General features: G+C 44.9%; 1 protein-coding gene across 4 annotated transcripts in view; it reads right to left on the minus strand.

Annotated features, from left to right (window-relative positions):
• The window catches only part of CDC42 (cell division cycle 42), a 48,564-nt gene extending 37,315 nt beyond the window's left edge, over positions 1-11,249 (minus strand). The window contains exon 1 of one of the 4 annotated variants that reach the window (XM_080800431.1): positions 11,178-11,249. The gene's annotated coding sequence lies outside the window, so the exon portion shown is untranslated. Of the gene's footprint in view, positions 1-5,282; positions 5,340-10,227; positions 10,275-10,989 lie in introns of those variants that run through there. The other 3 variants (XM_080800433.1, XM_080800435.1, XM_080800432.1) reach the window with 3 other exon arrangements.
• Between the last annotated feature and the right edge of the window lie 12,042 nt (positions 11,250-23,291).

Consider the following 23,291-nt stretch of genomic DNA (forward strand, 5'->3'; position numbering starts at 1 on the left):
AGTTTGGTTGTACAGAAGATTAAGTGTATTTTATCCACTCTCAGCATGAGAAATAAAAACAACAAAGACAGAGTTGCAAATACTCTGAAAAATAACCAGTATAAGTTGGCAACAAATCTGCCTTTTCAGGAGCACTTGAAACCAAAAGCAACACCATCAAAGCACAAACTTCTATTTTAACCTTCAACTACTTCTATGGTTAATATACACATACACCATATCTTGGAAAACTAAGCTACTAAAATGATACTCCAAATGCATTATGAAATACACTTGCTTCATGTTCATTTTTAAAGATTTCCTATAAACTTAAGTATAATAGTACTTGTTGCTGATTGAAAGTAGTTACAATTGCTCCCTCTAGAATGCTCTTGCCTGGAAAGCTCATTTAGTCATCCCCACAGGTCTCTGCTTGAAAGTCATTTTGGAGAACTCCTCTTATTTTTTTTTTAAAGATTTTATTTATTTATTTATTTATTTGACAGAGAACACAAGCAGGGGGAGGGGGCAAGGGAGAAGCAGGCTCCTGGCTCATGCCTCTTGTGAAGCATGACCCCAGGATCATGACCTGAGGCAAAATCAGATGCTTAAGCTACTGAGGCACCCAGGTACTCCTCCTCTATCTTATTTCAAATTGCAACCCAAGTTCTACCAAACTCTGAAGCATTCCACTGCATCCTACCACTAGCTCCCCCCTCAATCATCCTCCCCTTCGTTTTTTTTTTCCAAACACGAATCTCCAACTCACACATTATGATGTTAATCATGAGGGCACAAATTTGACTGGACCTATTTCATTCACTGCTTTATCCCCAACCCCTGAACAGTGACTGACACAGAGCAGGCACTCAAAGAATTGTTGAATCCATAAATTTAATAAGATACTATGGGTGAGCAATGCAGATCAAAAAAATTGTTCTTTGTACTCAGAATATCCCCCTTTAATGGGTCCTCTAGGCTCCTAAACCCTCTTCTGTTAGTATCTGGATAAAGAACCAAAAACAAAGAAAAATTTAGTTGCTACTCTTCCAGAGAGAAAACTCATATTCCTTTTTTTTTTTTTTTAAAGATTTTATTTCTTTATTTGGCAGAGAGAGGGAGAGTGGCAGGCAGAGGGAGAGGGAGAAGCAGGCTTCCCGCTGAGCAGGGAGCCCACATACTGGATCCCAGGACCCAGGGATCATGACCTGAGCCAAAGGCAGCCACTTAACCAACTGAGCCACCCAGGTGCCCTAGAAAACCCATATTCCCAAGGCATAAGTCAAGTCCACAACCTGAACTAGCTGAAGCAGTTAACACAAAGTGTCTGAAGCCACCCAGTATTATTTCCAGGGAATGCCATGTCCTGTTCTGAGAATGCCTAATTCTACCAACTTTTAAACTAGAAAACAAACAAAAAATTCCTAAAAAGGCAGCATCCCTAAGAATTATGTATATCACATTGTGACTGCAACTGTACCACAGTGAAATAGTTAATGTGCATCTTACACTCAGTAGTTTTAGATAACAAAAATGTCTAGTCTAATTTTGGAACAATTCACTTACATTTAAATTAATTGAAAGTGGGGCGCCTGGGTGGCTCAGTGGGTTAAAGCCTCTGCCTTCAGCTCAGGTCATGATCCCAGGGTCCTGGGATCGAGCCCCGCATCGGGCTCTCTGCTCAGCGGGGAGCCTGCTTCCTCCTCTCTCTCTGCCTGCCTCTCTGCCTACTTGCGATCTCTGTCTGTCAAATAAATAAATAAAATCTTTAAAAAAAAAAAAAAAAAAATTAATTGAAAGTGTGGGGTGCCTGGGTGGCTCAGCGGGTTAAGCCTCTGCCTTCGGCACAGGTCGTGATCTCAGGGTCCTATGATCAAGCCCCATATTGGGCTCCCTGCTCAGCCGAGAGCCTGCTTCCCCATCCCCCCGCCTGCCTCTCTGCCTACTTGTGATCGCTGTCAAATAAATAAATAAAATCTTTAATAAATAAATAAATAAATTGAAAGTGTATAATGAACTTAAGGAATCACAAGACTGCCAAAAAATTATCTCCAGAATTTAGATCTTCATAAAAATCTTTACCACTGATTAGTTCTATTTTAAAAGCTATTACTATGTATTGTTTCTTTTTTTAGATAGATTTTTACTTTTTTAATATTTGTAAAGAATCATCTCATTTTCATATTAAAAATAGAGACTGAGGGGCGCCTGGGTGGCTCAGTGAGTTAAGCCTCTGCCTTCGGCTCAGGTCATGATCCCAGGGTCCTGGGATGGAGCCCCACATCAGGCTCTCTGCTCAGCGGGGAGCCTGCTTCCCCCTCTCTCTCTGCCTGCCTCTCTGCCTACTTGTGATCTCTCTCTGTCAAATAAATAAATAAAATCTTTTTTAAAAATTAATAATAAATAAATAAATAAATAAAAGAGAGACTGGAATCAAGAGAGACAGATTTATATTTTATAGGAGCAAAAATGATACCAATTTCTCCAAATGAAAGTAGCAAAGGTAAAGAATCTGGTTTCAACAGAAAACAAACATTTTTTTAAAGATTTTATTTATTTGACAGAGAGAGAGAGAGATCACAAGTAGGCAGAGAGACAGGCAGAGAGAGAGGGGGAAGCAGGCTCCCCACCCAAGCCAAGAGCCCATTGCAGGGCTCAATCCCAGAACCCTGAGATCATGACCTGGGCCGAAGGCAGAGGCTTAACCCACTGAGCCACCCAGGTGCCCAGAAAACAAACTTTTTTATCTTTAACACACATCACATCCAGGACATGAATTAATTTTGCCCCTGAAGAAAATGTACTCAATTACTAAAAAAATAGTAATTTTTTTTAAGAAATAAGACAGCCCAACCTAAGTACCTAACACTTACCTGGATATGTAAAGTTATATCTAGCTACATCTTTCCCCTCTCCCCCATTTCTGGGGTGACTAGCAACATAGTTTTAAGTGAAATGATTTTTCTTGACTCTGATTTAACTAGAGCCAAGGACAAGTTTTTAGGAGAATATACCTTCACTCCCACATACTAGGTACAACCAAGAAAAAAGAAAACATTCATCTAAAAGATAGGATCCAAGGTAGGGGTTTTTCTTGGGGGCAGGAATGGGCAGTATGTGTAACAAGGAAGAGAAAGCAAAAGAAATGTCAAATGGTAAAATACAAAGACTTTGCAGATTATTGTACAAACTCCTAAAAAAACTTAACTTCACGTATGTGAACAACTTTTTTTTAAAAAAGTCAGAGAAAGTCTTTGAACCATAAATAAAATAGTTATGAGTTCTAGGACTCTCGGGGGGCGCCTGGGTAGCCCAGTCAGTTAGGCCGCTGCTTTCGGCTCAGGTCATGATCTCTGGCGAAGCCCCACATCAAGCTTCCTGCTTGGCCACGAGCGGGCTTCTCCCTCTCTCTCTGCCCCTCCCCCTGCTCATGCTCTCTGTCTCAGTTCCTCTCTCTCAAATAAATAAAATCTTTTAAAAAATAAAATAAAAGTTATGAATTCTATGACTTTCAGAACATTAAAATGTTGGCTGTAAACTACTGCAAGCTTTTCAGAATACTGGAAAACAGTAAAATACAGTAACTAGGATCACTGATCCAAGAACAGAAGAAACTGGAGATCATGACCCCCAATTCGGAGTATTCCCTCGCAGCCACTGGACAATCACCTTCCCAGTTCCTAATACTGGGCTGCTTCTCCCTTCCAATACCTGCCCCAATTTTAAGTTGAGATGGAGCTACTTGCCCAGAGACCCCCAAGATGTGTTTTATATATAACATACTCCGTTCAATCCCAAGAATGCAACACCTTTTGAGTGGGGCTTAATACACACCAAGAACAGATCATCCATGGCCTCTGCTGAAGTCTCTACCATTCATGCATCTCAGGAACTTGAGAAAACTGTTCCCATTTTTCTATCCACAGCAAGCACTGTTTGGCCACACCAACAGTCCCTGAATCTAATGGATATTAATAAACTATCAGACACCACATCTCCCAGTCCATTTTCTCAAAATGGGGGCGAGGGGATGTCCATCAAACAAGCTTCCAAGAATTTCCAAGATGGGGATATAGTAACTACAGTTTCCTACTTGATGCCACTCTCCTGGAAATATCCCTCAGGTATTCCAAAACACACTAGAAAAACACAGGCATTACTCTTAAAATTAAAATTATCCCCTACCCCCCTTTCTACTGGTTTATGAACTCTCAGAATCATCTAACATTCCATTTGGCCCTGTGGTGACCAGAGCAAAAAAAATAATAGGACCTAAAATAGTCAAACATTTCCACAGCTTATATTTTGTACTATTTATTCTATTTGGACACTCTTAAATACATGAGGGCATCAGATATTGATTTAAACCCTAGCACTCCAATATGCACAGGAACTATTCATTTTTTTCCTTACTTATCTGATAAATGAAAATCTACATTCTAAAATCTAACAATCTGAGGCACCTGGGTGGCTCAGTCGGCTGAATGTTGGGACTCTTCATTTTGGTTTAGGTCATGATCTCAGGGCAGTGAGACTGAGCTCTACGTCAGGCTCCCTGCTCAGCATGGATTCTGCGGGAGATTCCCTCGTTCCCCCTCTGCCGCTGCCCCTCCCCCCGGGATCACGTGCATGCTCTCTCCCTAAAAATAAATTAAATATTGTAAAAACATATATAAAATCTGCTACTTTATTTAAAACCTGTTAATCTCAAACTCCAAAATAAAAATATGGTTTTCTGGGTATTAACAAGTGATCTATAGATGGCTTAATTCCACTTCAAAAGATTATAAAATTAAGCTCCCCTCAAGTAGCATTCAGCTAGTAAATACTACAGTGAGGCTGTATAATGAAAATCCCACAAATACCAACAATTACTTGTTAAGAAAGTTTATTGAATTACTTCCCATTCCTCTTCATCTGCTTTTTTGAAAGACTTTATGTACTAGAGCATGAGAGAGAGAGAAATCGTGGGGAGTGGGGAGGGGAAACAGGCTCCCTGGAACCATGGGGCCATGACCTGAGCCACCCAGGCACCCCGGCTCTTCATCTGCTTTCAAACAGATTTCAAAGCAAACCAAAATTACAAATACTCTCAAACTGCTTATCAACAAAACAAATGGATTTTGCTGAAACCTCACGAACGCTTTCTTCTACGAGCAATTTTCTCACACTCCTTAACAAGAACTAACACAGTCTTCTTATATTCTACCTCCAGTTCTCCCCCTGGTTTCATTTTCTCTTCATTTGGTCTGTTCTCAATCTCTTCTGCTCCCATAAGGAGCAGCAAACAGTTATCTTTTTACCTGAAAAGGATGGCTATGCCTTAATATCCAACACTAGATGACTTCATACTGCCACCTGAAACAGAATGGACACAGATGAGCCTGAGACACTGCTCCCAGCTCTCCTGGGGTCTCAACTTCTCCAGCCAGCCAAGACGAGCCTCATCCATTCACTTCAGTGTGGCATATGAATACTTTTCTATGTCTGCCTTGATTTGAAAAGGATTAGGAAACACTTTTCTAAAGCATATACTACACAGGGATAGTACTGGGGGATTTCTCCTACACCAAACAGTTTAAGAAAAAGTTATTAGAAAAAAAAATTCAATCTAGTCCTTTAAAAAAAAGGATAGTAGCTAAATAGGACTAGATTTTAGTTATCAGTATTTTCCCTTGGGATTAGAAATATGGTTAATTTCAACAGAAAAGATTTGTTACATTTCACCAGCTAAACACCACCTTTGTAGCTCACCTGTTCTCATAACCAACTATTAAAGGAATCATCCTGATCATACGCTCTTCCAAACAATGTTTTCAATAAAACATCATTTGAGTTCAAATGTGTAACTGATATTCTAAACTAGAACTTATGATTAGTTAGTACTAAGCGGGCAATGGTACTTTAACAACTTTATACTCCTCACAGTGAGCACAGAATGAGGCAATTCCACACAACAGGCAAGACACTATAACTCACTTTTTTTTTTTTTTAAGATTTTATTTATTTGTCGGGGGGGGGCAGAGAGCATAAGCAGGGGGAGCAGCAGGCAGAAGGAGAAGCAGGCTCCTCGCTGAACAAGGAGCCCCCATGTGGGACTCAATCCTGGGACTCTGGGATCACAACCCAAGCCAAAGGCAGATGCTCAACCGACTGAGCCACCCAGGCCCCTATAACTCACTTCTTTACAAGCCAAACCAGTTTCGCCCCCTCAGGTTAGGATCCTTGCAATAAATTCTGGTACACTGCCTAAAAGAAACCAGTTCATACTTAAGTAGAGGAAAAATAAAAATAAAGTACCCAATGCTGTTTCTGAAATCCCTTAAGACATCCTTCTAGCAGTCCTAAAGAGGATGCTTCAAACTTTAACGTGCATAAAAATCATGTGGGTGTCTTGTTAAAATGCAGATCCTGATTCAGTGGGACTGGGATGGATCTCCAAGGTGATCTTATGTTGCTGGTCCATAGTCCACACACTGTATTTGACTTTATAACCTCGTTTATGTAACCCTGGTTAAGAGAGTGGACAAAAACTTAAGGCAGGCAACTTCATTTAATAATTTTTATGCTTTCATGACATTAATCTGGGGGAGGGGTGGTTACTAAAATTTTGATTTGGAGGGAAAATCCGGCTTCTCACACATGAAGCCTGAGAGAGGCTGCAGTAATAAAAGAACACACACCTACTGAGCACCTAGTATGTCCCAGGGAATTGTCTTAAGTACGTCACACAGATTAACTGATCTGACTCTCACAACAACACTGTGAGGTGGGGACTACTGCTGGCCCTGTTTTACTGAAGGTAAACCTAAGTCACAAAGACATTACTCAGACTGCATGTAGATAATATATGGTACGATTTGAATCCAGGCAGTCTGGTTCTAGAGTCTACACCTTTAATTATGATACCAGCAGTATAGCGCCCAAGACAGCAGAATTAAGATGGCAAACCAAAATGGCTTACTTTTGGAGAACATGAGGCAGGAGTTAAAGAACTGAGTGGGCAACAGAGGTGACAGACGGCCAATCATTGGTGAATCCCAGGACTTAACAATACAGTTTTTTCCTGTATTAGAAACTACTGTGGACTTCAGCATAATAGCTAAATATTTCAGAAATACTTCTCTACAGTATTTTTTGGTAATGTTTTATTTATCTGAGAGAGAGCACACACTCAAGTGGGAGAAGGGACAGAAAGAAAGAAAATCTGAAGCAGACTACGCACTGACCGCAGGGCCCCATGTGCAGCTCAATCTCACCACCCTGATACCCTGACCTGAGCCGAAATCGAGTTAGACGCTTAACGGACTGAGCCACCCATGCGCCCCTACAATATTTTTTCAAAAGAAAAACACCTGGTTTCAGGGGTCCCTGGCTGGCTCGATCAGTACAGCATGCCTTGATCTTGGAGTTGTGAGTTCGAGCCCCACACTGGGTGCAGACATTACTTAGAAATAAAATCCTGAGAAAATTAAAAAATTAAAAACAAAAAACACCTGGTTTAACCTCATGCAATAAGCATTCTAAGACCAATGTCCCAGGGGCAACTAGTAAAGAAGAGTTTTAACATCCAGGAATTTCACAGCAGCAATAGCAGACATAACTGAAATAACAAGTAATGAAAATTGCTTTAGCAAAAATATTTTGGACTAAAAGGATGAGTAACTGAAAGTAGAAACTGGTAAGGGACAAAGCCTAACATGACCAGAAATGTGATACTGTTAAGCAGAGTGGAGTAAGTGGCAAAAATAAGCTGCTACAGCAAACAAAAGAAAGAGAGGAAAGAAGCAAACATCAAAGTCTAAATAATTTTTAGGAGAATAAGAACGGGTCATCAGAAAAAACTTTCTAAGCGATGGTGAACAGTCCAGACAGTACAGCTGTGGGAGGCACTGGACTAAACAAAGGGCTAACATCAAGCAAGAGCAGATTAGTAATCCTCACTTCAAGGAGCCTCCATATGGATATGGCTGACCAAGCACAAGTCTCAGGAAGCACAGTAAACACGCCTATGGAATATGCAGAAAGAAAATGTTAACCCTCAGACACCATTAAATTCATTCATTTGACAAACATTTCTTGAGGCTTACTATATATGAGGCACTTTTCTAGGTGCTAGAGATACAGGGGTTTCCATGCCAGGTCAAAGTCCTGCTCTCATATCACTTACATCCTGGTGGGGGACACTAACAGATTTGAAAGAGAACACTGAATAAGACACTATCATAAAAGCCTAGAATGAAGCCCTTTGATATAGGAGGATACATGAAAGAACTATTTATGGGACATTAAGTTAACAAAATAGTAACCCCTCCTTCCCCTGCAGAGGAAGCCCTTACAGACTAACATGCTTCTCATTGTGTTCCTTATCCTCTCAAAAAGACCCCAAAAACACTAAAGAAATACATCTAAAATGTATCTATAAATAAAAGGACAATCTGACTTTTACTCCCAGGAATGCCTATAAATACTGTTCCCAGAAAGGCACAGTAAATTGTACTTCAAACTTTTCCAAATGTGACACTCTTGAATCAAAACTTTTTATTAGTGTAACCATCTTAAAAACAACCTAGAAATGCTTTTCTAATAGACCATAAAGTTCTAAGCAGAAAAAGTTCTGAATAAAGGAAAACCAATCTTGAAATTACAGAAAATGTCAAGATTTGGTCTTGTTGGGTTTTGGTTTTATTTTGTTTTGTTTCGTTTTTCTTGAGAGAGAGAGAGATTCACAAGTAAGCAGAGAGGCAGGCAGAGAGAGAGCGGGAAGCAGGCTTCCTGCTGAGCCCAGGACCCTGAGACCATGATCTGAGCCAAAGGCAGAGACTTAACCCACTGAGCCACCCAGGCACCCCAGTTGCAATGGTCTTGTTGGGCTTTAAGAATTTCTCAGATGTTTAAGCTCTAACCTCCACTACTGTAACATGGGCCTTAGACTCCCAAAAAAATAAGTTTAACTGAATACACATTTTGGTCAGAAATATTTTAAGAGGATGTGATACCTTCTAGGTCTTGAAGAAATTACTAGAAAACCGCGCATTTTTTAATACTCAGTAACTATCAATCTCTTATCCTTGCCTCAGTTTAAAAACTATAAATTTAAACATTCTGCTATTTTTTTTAAAGATTTTATTTATCTGACAGAGAGAAATCAGAGCTAAGCAAAGAGGCAGACAGAGAGAGGGGGAAGCAGGCTCCCACCGAGCAGAGAGCCCGATGTGGGGCTCGATCCCAGGACCCTGAGACCATGACCTGAGCCGAAGGCAGAAGCTTAAACCACTGAGCCACCCAGGCGCCCCTAAACATTCTGCTATATTTTAAAAGGAATGATGCAAATTGAAGTATGTATATTTAAACTTCTTTAATGTAGAAGTCACAAGAAATAATGCAACAGGAAGTGTTTTAAAACAAAATACCACATTATGACAGATGTATTTCAGAAGATCCAAGCCCAATACTTATCCAATCATCTACAACACCTACACAACACAGAAAGTTGGTTTAACCGTACTTCTTTAAAGTGTTTCTTACCAAGCAATGTTCTATCTACACACAAGAGAAACAATGGGAAAGTACTTGTTCCAACATGAACTACCCTTATTATAATGCCATTACACAATGGGCTCTCATTTGCTTTACAATGCTAACATTTTTCTGTGCTATATCCCCAGAATCAATGAAGGATATACAACTGGGGATGTACCTAATATTCTGAGGAACAAATACTGTGATCCAAAAGTCTGAAAATAGATACTGATGTGGTTTTGGTTAAAAATCCAAAATTCGTTTTTAATTACAAAATTAAATTGTCTAGCAAGCAAAGGTAAAGCGTAAAACGAACTGATTCTCTTTCCACCACACCCTTGCCACAAAAAGCGCCAAATGAGCCAACTTAGGTCTGTACTGTGCATCGCTAAGTCATAAGGGAGAAGTTAAACAGTCTGGAAAAGTCATTGTGAACCAAAGAAATGCTCCCACAAATCACTTCATTCGACTGCAAAGGGATCTTTAAAGTTACTGCCTACACAAGTGGCTGTAGGTGTTGTCTTGCGCTATACTCCCGGGCACAAGCTAATCTTGAGATTTTAAACCTTCTTTCTAGATGCCTTTGAGACAGCCAAAAGATTTCAAAGGATCGTCTACGAACACGATGCGCTGGGAAGCAGGCAGGATGTGCCACTGAGTGCCTGAGGCTGCAAAACGCTGTCTTCATTCGGTGAGTCCCTGACTTGTAGGAGTTAAAACTCTCACCCCTTATATTGCGATGACGTAATCCTCCACACTGCATTTCTCTTGGACTTAAAGGGGAGGAAAAAACAAATGAACAAAGAAAAATTCACCCTTATAAGAGGAATTAAGCAAGCGGCAGAACGACAGTTTCGAGAGGTGGTTAGGTAACTCCCTGAAAGGGAAGCTTCAGCTGAATAAGCAGGGAGAACTGGAGAGGCAAACGGAAATGGTGCTAGAAACTCAACCTAAGGGCCGGAATAAAGGAGCCTGGAGAAACAGCGACCCGGCCCGCCTGACCGGGCGCCGCCGGGCCGCGAAGCCGAGGAGGGAAGCGCGTCGCAGGCACAGCCCAGGGCAGTCCGCGAGCCGCCCCCTCCCCGGCCGCCACTTCCCCGCCGCGCTAGCGATTCCGCTCCCCTCCCCCAGCCCGCCGCAAAATGTCCGCGGCTGCGCCCGGAGAAGCAGGAAGTCCAAGCCGGGGCGCAGGGGGCAGACCCGACCCGGGAGCCCGAGCCACCCGCGAGCGGCTCCGCAGCCCCCGCCCTCCGCGCCCCGGCCCGCCGCCCGTCCTCGGAGCCCGCGGGGCCGGGCCGAGGGGGAGAGGGCCCCAGGCCGCCGGGATGGGTGTGACCCCTTCCTGCCGTCGCTGTCCGGTGACAGCCCGGCCCCGACCGCGCCCTCAGGCCGGCACCCAGCGCCCGGGCCGCGCACCTCTCGGCGGCCGAGCGCCCCCGCCTGCCTCGCCGCCACCCTCTCCCCTCCGCTTCCCGACAGAACCCGGACCTGTGCTCGCCCGGACGGCGCCGCGCGAGCCGGGCACCCCTCCCCGCGCCCCGCGCCCCGCGCCCCCAGGGTTCCCGGGATCCCAGAGGCGGGGAGTCCCCGCGGACGGGGAGACGCCGGGGGCCGCGCGGCGGGGACGGGACGATGGGGGACCCGCTCCCGCGGGGAGCCTCGGGCCCCGCACTCACCTCAGCTTCTCCGCCGGGGCGTTGGCAGCACTGCGCGGGGTCTCCTCGGCTGCCGGACAGGGGCACGCGCCTGACGTCAGCACGCAGGGGACGCAGGGTTGGGTGCCCGCGGAAGAGGGCGGGGCCCGGAGGCGAGTCCAGACTGAGCGGTTGGAGGCGGGGCCTGAGTTCATACCACCACCACCCCCCCGCCCTGGTCTGGCAGGTTACCGCGCACGCGCCGACCAGCACGGCTCGCTAAGTCGCTGCTAAGCTCCGCCCCTCTTTCTCCGACGGTTGTGTTTGTAATGATGCTACAAACGGTCATTTGCAAAGCGCTGCCACGAACAATGCTTTTGTTCATTTCAACCCGTGAGGCAAAATATTATCATCCCTATTTTGCAAAAAAAGACGGAGTTTAAAAAATAAAAAAGACGGAGGCTTTGACTTGCCTGCGGGTGATGACTTGCCTGAGACCACCCCCCCACCCCCACCCCAAGGCCTGCACTGGGTCCTCCGTGGCGCGCTATGCTTCTCATCTGCCTACACCACACTATCCCTCGTTCCAGTCACTTTGGCAGTCTTTTGGTTCTGGGACTTCCTCCCTGCTACGAGGCCTCGCACTCTGTTTCCCTTGACTTCCTCTTCTTCAGCAGCCTTTGGTTGGCTCTCGGCCCTCAAATGTCACTGCCTTCCTGATCACCCTATCCTCACAGCACCTGTTTATCATCTGTCTTCCCTGCTAGTGTGCAGGCTTCGGGAGAATAGGAACTCTCAATCTTAGTCTCAGATGTTTCCCAGTGTTACAGGAAAATCGCTTATCTTAATAATACTTCATTTGTTGGTGACTACCACAGCTACTTGGCCAATAAAGACACCTATTTCCGAAACATCTGATACAATAGTCATATTTCCTTCTGGGCTTTTCAATTGCACAAGAAGAGTAACTACATTTTTGAGTGTTTACTATAGGCATATTGCTAACAGCGTTGCAGGTAATAGTAGATAATGTAATGCTCACAACTACTCTATCAGTTAAGAACCATTATTGTTCTTTTTTTTTAAGATTATATTTATTTATTTGACAGACAGAGATCACAAGTAGGCAGAGAGAGAGGCTGAGAGAGAGGTGGAAGCAGGTCCCCTGCTGAGCAGAGAGCCTGATGTGGGGCTCGATCCCAGGACCCTGGGATCATGACCTGAGCCGAAGACAGAGGCTTTAACCCACTGAGCCACCCAGGTGCCCCTATTGTTCTTTTCTGATGAATGAACTGAGGCTCAGAAGCATTAAGGAAGTTGCCCAAGGTTGTCAAGCCAGGCAGTGGCAGATTTGGAACTTGGACCCAAGGGGCTGGCTCTAATTGATCAACTACCCAGAAGGTGATTACAGAGAAATCAGAAGATAAGCTTTAGCTGTGGTCCTACCCCTACTGACACAAAATATTAACACTGTGGTGTACATCTTCCCAGATTTATAGAGGTGGAGAGAGGTGTATACACATTTATTGCACAAAAACTGATTGTACTCTGTTTTTGTCATTCAAAACTACATTGTGAATACCTTTCCATCTCAAATGAAACATCGTTTTTAAAGGTCATATTCTACTGTGTGGACATTACAATCTAATCAATCTACTATTGGAATTTAGGTTGTTTTTGGCTGTTGTAACTTTTTGACTACTGTAAAATACATCAGCTTGTTTTTTTTTAACTTGAGGAAATCTGGTTGTGTTTTCTCCTTCTGCAAGCCAGTTGGCAGTGACCTTTCCTTCATCCCCTCTCACAATCCCATGAATGTCCCCAGACAATGTCTGCCCTTTCCATGAGCAGCAATATCTTGATGGGGTGTCACCCAACCACTTGGCTTTCCCTGCCTTTATTCTGAGAACAAGGACTCACTTAGTACTTTGTCTTCTCTCTTGTCAGGTTTTTGTCAAAATGGCCCTCCCCAATCTTTTCACCGCCCCAAGAGGCAGTAGAGTTACTACTAGACCCCAGTCTACCCCTTCCCTTGCTGCCAGCCTAGACCCCAGACTCCTAGGGCCTCCTCCCCACTGCCCCTCTGGCTGCAGCTACCTCATACTAACAGAAGGAGCACCCCGTGGGTCTCCAGCGCCCCTTCCCCTATGGTTACCAGCCCGGAATCCAATTCTCTTGCTGATGAAGGCACTTCCATTTCTGCAGCAGCCCCTCCCCCAATTCTCAATCCCCATGGCTCTAGAGGAGATGTCTCTACTGCTAGGTGCCGGGTGGACACGTGACCCAGGCTTAGCTAGTCAGAGAATTTTAGCAGCATTTCTGTGATGAGCATATGACCCAAAGAGAACCAGTGAGACTCAATTCTGGAACTTTGGTCAGAACTGTCCAGTTGGTGAATCTCTCTGCTGAAGGCAGGATGTCACCATGGCCCTTGGTGGCAGCCATCTTCCCACTGCAAGGAGAGAAACTGCCTGGGAAGGGGACCGCAACAGATTGCGAAAAGAGAGCAGAGAGAAAGAGACAGTCAAACCAAGTCCCACTGGCATTGTTTGAGCCCTTGGATCTAGTCTTACTTAAATTTTCAGTCACACTAACTGAGCCACGTTGAGCTGATTGCTGTCACAATTGCAAGACTCTGCCACCCCGCCCCTCTGTGGCCGCCTGGTGTAGCACTTGACACCACCTTCTAGATGATTCCCAAATCTCTACCTCCTCCAGCCCCTATTCCCACCCCATTTCCAAATTCCCAGTTACTCACAAGTCCCATCAGCGCCACTGACAACATCTCCAGTTCCCATCTGCTTCGGGTTCTGCTGTGCTGCTATCTGCTTCGGGCTCCTGCACCCTTATACTACATCCAGGGGCTCCCAACCTCTCGGCATCAGAGGTCCCACGCAAACAAAGCCAATATCCCATCTCTAGAGGCTTCCTCTGACTATCTCTGTTTCAATTCATTATATACACCACAACCTTTGCCTTCCTAGATCTCAGCTCCTATTAAGTCACTTTCTGGCTCAGGAAACTCGGTGTTTTTCCCTTTGCCTTCAAAATAAAATTCAAAGTCCTTTAGCCAGGCATTCTGTGTCCTCTGTGCCCTGGCACCAACTTGCCTTTCCAAAGTTATTTCCCTTTCCCTTCTGTGTTAGTCAAGGTTGTCCAGAAGAACAGAGGCAACAAGAGGAACAGGGGGAGGGAAAGAAGGAATGAGGGGAGAGAGACTGGTTTGTATTGCTTTGCATCCATCTATCGAAAAAGATTTATTATTCTGGGATGCCTAGTTGGCTCAGTCAGTTAAGCATTTGCCATTGGCTTGGGTCATGATCCCAAGGTCCTGGGATCGAGTCCTACATCGGGCTCCTTGCTCAGCAGGGAACCTACTTCTCCCTCTGCCTGCTCTCCTTTCTCTCTCTGACAAAGAAATAATGTTTTTAATCTGAAAAGGTGTATTCAAAGGCATTCAATCTCACAATTATAGATGTTGATAGGTTCTAAGAGCTGTATGGTAAGTTGACAAGTTGAAACTTAAGAGAACTGATGGTATGGGTCTAGTCCAAGTCCTCAAGCTTGAGAACAAGAACCGGTATTTCAGTCGCAGTCCAACAGTCAGCAGGCTCAAAACCCAGGAAGAGTCCATGTGTGAGTCCCAAGCCAGGAAAAATCTCTGTTATTCATGGGAGAGTCAGCCTTTTTTGTTCCAAGCAGGCCTTCAACTGCTTGGATGAGGCCCACCACATTTAGGGCATGCAATCTACTTTACGTGGTCTACCAGTTCAAATGTTAATCTTAACCCAGGACACCCTCACAGACCAATACACACAGAATAATGTTCAACCAAGTATCTGGGCCCCCATTGCCCAGTCAAGCTGACATTTAAAATTAATTATCCCACCTTCCATCACAACCTGATGTGTGTGCACGGCAGCAAGACTGAATTACCTAGTATCATGCATGTAGGTACCATGATTTCTTGGCTCCATTCTCCTGCTCATGCTGTTCCCCTTGCCTAGGACACCTTTCCCGCTCACCCATGCTACCTATCAAGTCCCACTCTCCTTCCCACCATAAACTATACCTTTTACCAACACTGACCTTGTGTTCTTTCCCACCTCTGTGCTTCTGCAGCTCCAACAGTTCCCTTCCCTGTCTGCCAAACTCCTATCCTTCTCTCCTTCAAGGATTAGTGTGGATCTCAGCTCCTAAGCCTTGACTGATACCCCCAGGCAACCCATCATTCCTATTACACTGTGTGTTTAAAGCATACTCTATTCAAATCATTTGTGTCTGTGCTAACTAAACCATTAAGCCATGAGCAGGCAGGGATCTTACCGTATTCATTTTTGTATCCTTTTATCTAATTTCCTGGCAAACTGCCAGCCCTCCAAAATATTTGATAAATAATGCATGAATGAGCAAACTGCCACTTCTCCCACAAAGCCTGTTCCTCTTCTGGCTGCTAAAGTGATCTCCGCTTCTTCAAAACTCCCATAGCATTCACCTGAGGGTATCTTTAGGCACTCGCCCTGTTCTGTCATGTTTATCCATGCTTTCTCTACCCTACAGTAAGTTCCCAGGGACAGGCTCAGCTTGGGGTGCATTTTTTGCTCCCCTCACACTGCTCTTCAGGTGCCTTAAACATAATGAGGGAGAGAAGCCTCAAAAGAGCATTCTTTGCCAAAGGCCAAAGAGCGCAAATCCACCACCATCTCCAAACGCGGAAGAGTGCAAATCCACCACCATCTCCCCAGGGCCTGGGAATCCACATGAAGGAGGTTCTCCCTTGTGGTCTTCAGTCTTAGGATTTACATGAGAAAATTCCAACTTAAGACTTTCCATGCGATTCATAGGTGATAAAACTATAAATAAAAGCAAGGAAGTGATTATTATAAAAATCTGGCTGCTGGCAGTCTCTAGAGGAGTTTGTAATCTGGAAGAGATTGGCGGGGAGCAGTGCTGGCCATGGTCTATTTCCTGACCTCGGTGATGGTGACACGAATGTCTGCTTTATAATCATTCGTTGTACTGTACATTTGTTTTATGTGCTTTTCTTTTTTTTTTTTAAGATTTTATTTATTTATTTGACAGAGAGACACACAGAGAGAGAAGGAACACAAGCAGGGGGAGTGGGAGAGGGAGAAGCAGGCTTCCACGGAGCAGGGAGCCCGATGCGGGGCTCAATCCCAGGACCCCGGGGTCACGACCCGAGTCGAAGGCAGACGCCTAACCGACTAAGCCACCCAGGTGCCCCTTATGTGCTTTCCCTCATGTGTAATATTTCATAAAAATAGAGGTTGGAAATAAACAAAAATAAAGTCTCACTGTTGTAACTGAGGGGTTGCTGTTGTGTAAATTCCTATCACTAAGACACAGGTCTACCCTTCCCTCCTGATTTATCGGCTGGATCTTCCCCTCCTCTGGCTGATCATGGTCATGGCTCAGGCTGTGCCAGCAGCCCCACTCTGCTGCTAGGACTCCAGATGGGCTCCCAATCTGACTGTCACACCTTAAGGGGCTAAGGGCTGCTGCAGCTGCAGCACTACCCCATCAGCTCTAACTCAGGGACCTTGTCCCTCTGAGCCCCTCCTGCTGCTCAGCCTCCCTCCTCCACTTTGTGCCACATCATTATGCTTGTCTAGAGACCTGGACCCTTCCTGCAGTCAGAGAAAGGAGAGGAACTGACCAAACCTGTTTCCTACCTGCCTTTTCTCTAACTGGCCCAGGCTTGTCTCCTTCATCTCTGTTACGATCTCTGGTGGAGACAATCTGGGTCACTGAAGAAGGGTGCATGAGATAGGATAGGGGAAAGAAAAGTCTAGAATAATGACTGAGCAACTCCATCTGCACTGGTAGGGTTTGGTAAAAACCCAGAGGCGCATGGTACAGTGATGAAGTTTTAATCTGAAAAACGATCTGAGAATTATTCGTGTGAACCAACTGGTCATGGGCATGTTGTGACCAATATTCAACAGTCAGTGAATATATTGTGTACTAGGCACCTCGGATGCGAAGATAACTGATATTCCCCTGCTTAACCTCTTGAATGGCTTCTCCTGGCTCTTGTCCACATCTCCAACATCCTCAGAACCATGCACTCACTCACTGGGCTCCAGCCATCCTGCCTTCTTTGGCATTCCTCAGACAGAACTGAGCTTACTGTGCCTGCCTCAGGGCCTTTGCACTTGCTTCCCTGAATGCTCCTGTTCTGTGTGAGCCTGCTCCTTTTCATCCCGCATGTCTTTGCTCAAATAACAACTCTTTCAGAAGACCTCCTCCCCACCCAGCTTAGAGTAGCAGTTCCAACCCAATACCGCCCCATGCTGCTTTCTTTCTTTCACAGCCTTATCACTCTCTAAAGTGATCTCACCCTTTTAATATTCTTAATATCTGTCTTTCCCTATTAAAAAGTAAATTTAAAGGCTCCTTTCCCGCTGTACCCTCAGTGCTAGAATGTAGTGCATACTTAATAATTACCTGTTGAAAAAATACAATGAATGAAGACATAATCTCTACTCAAGGAGCTAAGGTCTCATGGTGAGACAAACAATAATCAAAACAAGTGCTTGGACAAGGGTTTGTACAAGTATCTGGGAGAATCAAAGAAAAGCAGAATATTCAAAAGAGTTATACTTAACGTTTACTAAGTGCTTCCTATGCTCCAGGCATTGTTCTAAGTATTTAATATGTATTATGTCACTTGAAATTCACAAGAACTCTGGAATATAGAAATTATTGCCTTCAACAAAAACGAGGCATGAAGAGGTTAGTACCACTTGCCTAAAGTCATATAGCTAGCAGGTGGAAGAACTGAAATTCAACCCAGAGCCGATAAGGGAAAGTTTCCCAAAGGAGTGAGGGCTGATCTAAATCTAGAGGACCAGCACAGGCTGCCCAGGCCAGGTTGGGGATGCTGACCACTGGAGGAAAGAATGGACATGTCCAGGTATGCAGGCATGGATAAAGCAAGAGGCTCAAGGGGTAGATGAATCTCACAGAGATAATTTTGAACATAAGACAACAAGCACGAAAGGGTATACACTGTGTGATTCCATTTGGTTCAGAAACAGGCAACACTATTCTGTGGCAGCAGAAATCACAATAGCTGACCTTTCGGGAGATTGAAGACCAGGAAAGGGCCTGAGGGAGACTTTTGGCATGCTGGCTAAACTCTGTATCTTCATCTGGACAGTGGTTATGGGGATATGCTCACTTTGGACAATTTCATCCAGTCCTACAATTTCCAGGATGTCTGTTATACATAAATTTAAAAAATTAGGACGCCTGGATGGCTCAGTCGTTTGAGCATCTGCCTTCAGCTCAGGTTGTGATCCCGGGGTCCTGGGATCAAGACCCTCATCAGGCTCCCTGCTCAGAGGGGAGTCTGCTTATCCCTCTACCCTTCCCCCCCTGCTCATGATCTCACTCTCTCTCTCTCTCTCTCACTCAAATAAATATAAATAAAAAATCTTAAAAAAAATTGAAGTTCAGCTTAGCAATAGTATTGGCCTAAAAACCAAACACTCGTGATTTTTTTAGAGGTGTGGAATATTTGCCCGTCTTGATGGGGAGGTTTAATGACTGCAGAAAAGAAAAAAGCAAAGCAGGGTGGTGCCTCCTGGCTCAGTGGGTGGAGTGCATAACTCTTGTTCTCAGGGTTGTGAGTTCGAGCCCTACATTGGGTGTAGAGATCACTTAAAAAAATAAAATCTTGGGGCGCCTGGTCGGCTCAGTGGGTTAAGCCTCTGCCTTTGGCTCAGGTCATGATCTCAGGATCCTGGGATCGAGCCCCGTATCGGGCTTTCTGCTCCCCCTCTACCTCTGCCTGCCTCTCTGCCTACTTGTGATCTCTCTCTCTCTCTGTCAAATAAATAAATAAAATCTTTAAAAAAATAAAATGCTTAAAAGAAGAAAGCGGAGAAATGGGATGGAAGAAATGAGAAGCTAAGAACAAGATTTAATGTGCAGAAATTAGAAATGGGAAGATGGAGAGCTCAAGAGAGGGACTCAGAAGAAAAGAGCAAGATCAAAGTGTCCCCTGAGAATCACTTACTGAATCTTCACCTAATCAGGCAGATTCAGCCACATTAGCATCTGGATGTTTCTGTGCTTCCGGTGCTGTGGGAGGGTGAGCCTAGCTGGAATAAGACAGGAACAAGACAGGTGTGGGAGTTGAAGCTCAGGGAGGTGACATGACTTGGTATGAGATCACACACCTCATAAGGGCTGGAGTTATCTTTGTCAGAACCTCCAGTTTGAGCTAAGATGCGGCTAACGCTAAGTATTGGCCCCACTTGGAGACAGAGTTTTGGCTCAGAGGAAGTGAAGGGGGGGCCCTGGCTGCTTTGGTGGTGCGGTGGCTTCCTGCCCATGGGACACACCCAGCTTCTAAATCACCACTCTGGGCAGTCGGGTTGTTGCTAGGCACCCAGGGGGCCTTTGAGCTTTCAAGCAGAGCCAGCCAAGGGCAGTTAACTTCACCTCATTGCAAGGTCAGGTGCAGAACAGAGAGGGAAACCAGCCTCCTGAGTGAAGTCTTTCCTTTTTTGTTTTGTTTCCCTCCATGCCCAGCCCTCCCCCTTGCTCCCTCCCATTGTCTCCCATGAATTCTAGTTGTTTGCGTTCACTAGGAGGAAGCGTCTTCAACCAGGCAGCGATCAGGTGTCTCCTACAAAAATCAAACTGTTCCTTGAGGATCCACCATGGGCGGGCCCTGCTCTGGAGGCCAAGCACACCGAAATTCTCTCTTGAGGGAGCCCACAAACTGCCTGGGGGCACAGCGCGGACACTGCACCACCGTGATCCCTAGAATAGGGCATGGCATATCGAGTACACTACATACATTTGCTGAATGAGCAGGGACTGTAACTAAAGCTAAGGTGTTAGGGGAGCTCACAGGAGGGCTTCTGATGCCAATTCGACCCAGAAATCAAAGAAGCCTTCATGCAGGGGACCCTGCCAATCTGCGTCATAAAAAATGAGTAGTAGTAGGCTGGCAAAGATTGGGGGAGGCATAGGGGAGAGGCATTCCAGGCCAAGGGAAAATGTCCAATAAATGCCTGGCAGTGGGTGGAAAATGCTTAGCAAAATAGTCAAGCCATTGTCAAGAGCGTTGAGCTGAGCTGCTCGTGGAAAGTGACCACACACGATGCTCCTGGAAGGGCCAGCTACACTTGAATGCTCCAGCCGCCGCCACCATCACAGTGGACTCCTCATGGTCCCCACACCCTGCAGAGCTGGCCTCCTCTCTGGCAGCCAGGCCCTGGCACCCACTCACTGCTCAGGGAGTAGCTGCCCAATAGATGACATATTTTTCCATGGCACCAGCCAGTTGCTCAGAATCTCATATTACCTTGTGGTCCCAACACTGGTTTTCACCAGTAGCCATCTGGCAGGATGAAATTATTCTTTTGCAGAACTTGGGAGTCAAAACAATCACAAAGGGAAAATTAGACACAGGGGACAGTTGAGAAGGACTTCCCTCCGGTTGTTCTGCATTTTCCTCCTCCTTCCTCTCACAGAATTGAGTGTTTAGGGTTCTTTAGAACTAGGCTTTAGATGGACTCAAGAAATGACCATGACAGGGGTGCCTGGGTGGCTCAATGGTTGGGCATCGGGTTTCAGCTCAGGTCATGATCTCATCGATCACAGATCAGTCCCGCATCAGGCTTCACCCTCAGCGGGGAGTCTGCTTGAGATTCTCTCCCTGTGCCCCTCCCCCAGCTTGTGCTCTCTCTCCCTGCTTAATAACTAAATGAATCTTTTTTTTTTTTAAATGACAATGACAGACATTAGTGGTAGCTGGATCATGCAGACTGCAAAGAGAAAGCACAGGAATCATCTCGGGAGGTGGCAACAGAGACAGGGAATTACTGTTCTCTCAAATCCCCACAGAGCTCTTGAAACGCTGGACTTGGGCTGCTCTTTGATATCCAGGCAGTGTGACCTCAGGGCAAGGACATGGGGCTGGAGCCAGATGAAACGGAGATGGACTCCAGCCTCTCCTCTTACTGGGTTTGTCTGGGGCAAGGAGCCTCATCTGTAAATTCACTTCCATGGGGAAGAGCTCAGACCACAGGGTTGCCAGGACATGGTACTGGGGCGCTGTGAATTGTACCAGTTCTGCTGTCAGGGTGTGGAGGTTGTGGGGTTGTGTTGTGGCTCTGTCACTTACCTCTCTAAACATCTTATGCTTTAGAGGTTTGACTCCATACCTAAATGCTCTCCCTTGCATTTTTTTACTGAAAGTACAAAGCTAGGTATTAGCCATAGAAGGAAATACTCTGCAGCTGCTTAAAAAAAAATTTTTTTTTTAATGAAGCAAATCTCTGTATGTTGATAGCAACAGACACCAAGACCTATTGGTCAAGAAAAATATATAACCTAAACATACATTTTGTGTAAATAAAAAAGGGGCATATGCCTGTGTGTACCTACATGTGTATATGATTATACCTGTGTAATTGATAGCTTCTGGAAAGATTTGTAACAGACTGTTAATGGGAAGGGCCTTTAAATTTTCCTTTTATTCCCTTCTATACTTTTTGGACTTTTCTATGCACGTGCAAATATATCTTCTGCTTTGAAAAATGTCAGTGGGAGTTCCCTAGGAAGTGAGATTATGGGCCATTTGTTTTTATACTTTTTCTCTACCAAATGAAGCTAAGGAATGTTATTCTAAATTGTAAGATGAGGCTCAGGTGACGATCCCAGGGTTCTGGGATGAGGCCCCCGGTCCGGCTCCCCGAGCCGCAGGGAATCTGCCTCTCCTTCTCCCTCTGCCCCTCCCCCTGCTTGAGCTCTCTCCCTCTCTCTCAAGTAAAATCTTAAAAAATTGTAAGATAAAGATGGGAAAAAGTGAAAGAAGAAACATCTTGCATGCAGGAGATTCGTAAGAGATGCTTGTTCAGTTCCTACTTCCAGACATGATAGAAAAAGCCCAAGATGAGGAGGACAGAAATCCCAGGCTTAGATCCCATCTTCGCCATTTTCTTGGCCATATAGTGTAACTGGCGAATCTCATTTTCTTATCTGTAAAGCAGGTGTATTTATATAAATAGGTGAAGTCAGACGACAATAAGGATTAAATGAATCACAAATGCATCTATCCTAGCACACAGTAAACCATCTCAATAGAATGGCAAGAGTTGGAGGGATCATTTTAATCCTTGTAGCAAAGAACTTAAGATTTGCCACAGTAAGTGACATTACCCAAACATATGCAGGGAATGTGAAACCCAACTTTTTCAAAATTTTAAGTAGCCTCCATGCCCAAAGTGTGGCTTGAACTCATGACCCTGAGATTCAGTCGCATGCTCTACCAACTGAACCAGCTGGACACTCCAATATGAAACCCAACTTATACCATAGAGCTTTCTCAATTCAACATGAAGCTTAAGAGACCAGGGATCCCAAGGTAACTGTGGCGTATCCGTGACCAACTCTCCTGTTTAGTCAATTCTCAACTAAAGGCCAGTTTGCCCCCAAGGAACATTTGGCAATGTCTGGAGACATTTTTGGTTGTCTCATCAGTGCGGTGCTATTGGCAGCTGGTGAGGAGAGACTACAGATGCTGCTGAACATCCTGTAATGCCCAAGACAAGCCTCCACGGAAGAGAATTCTCTGGCTCCAAATTGCCCATGTTGAGAAAATCTGTGCTACATTAACTTAGGACACTTCTGCTGTCAAGCCATACAATCCCAAAGGTGGTAACTTCTGGGTCCACCGGGAAAGTCGGCTCCTTTACTTAACAGTATATTCCAGATCACCGAAGCAGCTGAGAAACGGGTACAGGCCAGGAAATTCTTAACACCAGGAGTTCCTGATCTTTGCAGACTGAAGGAAATACTTTCATAATGCTCTGAACAAATGGAAGTATTAAAGATACTCCAACCCTACCGTGGTTCCTAACTCCTTCGCCAACATTAATTTTTACTCTTAGAATTAGGACTAGAAATTCACCTATGCGGCACCTAGATGGCTCAGTCAGACTGACTGTTGATCTCAGGGTTGTCAGTTTGAGACCCATGTTGGGTCTGTAGAGAGGACTTATATAAAAAATAAAATCTTTAAATTAAAATGGTTTTAGGGCTACCTGGGTAGCTCAGATGGTTAATCATCTGCCTTTAGCTCAGGTCACGATCCCAGGGTCCTGGAATCGAGCC

This window comes from Martes martes (assembly GCF_963455335.1).
Source record: "Martes martes genome assembly, chromosome: 4".
NCBI lineage: Eukaryota > Metazoa > Chordata > Mammalia > Carnivora > Mustelidae > Martes > Martes martes.